The following is a 1,724-nucleotide window of genomic DNA, read 5'->3' as shown; positions in this document are numbered from 1 at the left end:
AATTCATAACAGTAGCAAAATGACAGTTATGAAGTAGCAACAAAAATAATTTTATAGTGGGGGGGGTCATCACCACATGAGGCACTGTAGTAAAGGGTTGCAGCATTAGGAAGATTGAACCACTGCCCTAGCATGTAGACTACTGCAAAGCGGGGGGGGACACTTGGTGAAAATGCAAGGACACCCAGCAAGGCCCACTTGGTCAGTGCAGCTGTCCTATACCAGAGGCGCCTCATTTGGAAGACTGGGGGGGGGGGGTTTAAACCTCTCCCCTTCCTGTTGTCCCTCTCAGGGAGGAAGCTGGCCCCTTCCAAGTGGCCTCGGCGGGCCTGTTAGGCTTCTGGAGTGGGTGATGTTTGGGCTGGGTCCAGACCAGGCAGCATCTCAGAAGGATGGATGGCCTGCTGGACTTCACAGCCCCTGCATTAAAACACAGTGATCAATCCAGCATTCCAAGCAGCTTATCTTCCAGCATTCCAAAAAGCAAGTTTGCAATTAGCAAGATACTTGACTCACAGCCATCTGACTGAAATCCTGCAGCTTCGGGACTAAAAGCCTCCCTTCCCCTTAGCAACACATAAGTCCATATATATAAAGCCTCCCTTCCCCTTAGCAACACATTTTGGCACATGTGTGCCAAGTCGCATGGAAGCCACACTGGGGTTCACAACTGGGCAAGAACAACTGTTAATCTCTCGTGTGGGAGATACCTCTGTCCTTGGCTTCATATGAGAAAGAATTCACGCCAAAGCCTAGCTTGTGATCCAGTAAGTTTTTATAAAGTTAGAGCAGTTTCAGGCAGTAAGGCAAACTGCACACCTGCATGGGGCAGCCCGAGGCCAGAGAGAGGGACTTCCGCCTGGCAGGGCGGAATCTCAGAGGAGAAGCTGGAAAAGAGGAGGTGGTCTCCTGGTTCTGCCCTTTTAGGGGCCTGGGGCTGGAAGGCATGGTCGAGGGTACTGGTTGACCCCATTGACTGAATAAAGCCCAACTGAGCAAGACTGGGGCCCACCCAGGTGTACCGCCTACCCAGGTATACCACCTATCTGGCCGGACCTTGAATCTCCCATACACACCTGCGGAGCTGACCAGAGCTGGCTAATTAAAGCAGCTTTGCAAGTTTCTTTTTCTTTTTTTTTAGAACTCAGCAAAATAAAATTCCGGTTTATTGTTGGACAACATTGCTTCACACATACGTCAAACAGGCCAAAAAAATAAAAAATAAACAGCAACTTCATAAAAAAAAAAAAAAAGGAAAAAAGAAGAAATATTTATCTTTGGCCTTTTTAACCATCTCATACAAACCAACTACTTATAGTACAGCTAAGTACATACACAAAAACAGTTACTGGAATGCTCAGAATAAGATTGTATTTTTTTGTTGTTGTTTTTGCTTTTTTTACCAGGTTTTTTTTCTCCTTTGAGATTATAATGAACATGGTCACACCACAAGGAAAGTCAGAAGTAGGGCAGAGAACGCTCCAAAGGCTGGGTTGGTCATCTGAGATCATTAAACATGGCTGACCCCTAACAATAGGTACAAAAATATAAAATGTAAATAAAAAATACAAGCAAATTTTCCTTTGTAAAGTACTTTTAAGAAAAAAAGCAGGGCCTGGGAAGTTTTGGTTATTTTTGCCTCCCCTGTTGCAAATTCACGGTGTGGTTTTGGTGGGGCGGTGGTGAGCGCGTGTCTGCAGTGGCGCAGCCCGAGGTGGGCGGGC

The sequence above is a fragment of the Echinops telfairi genome, unplaced genomic scaffold (assembly GCF_000313985.2).
Source record: "Echinops telfairi isolate 266 unplaced genomic scaffold, ASM31398v2 ScPeMD7_37;HRSCAF=141, whole genome shotgun sequence".
In the NCBI taxonomy this organism is placed as follows: domain Eukaryota; kingdom Metazoa; phylum Chordata; class Mammalia; order Afrosoricida; family Tenrecidae; genus Echinops; species Echinops telfairi.
Note: the sequence above shows the minus strand (reverse complement) of the source record.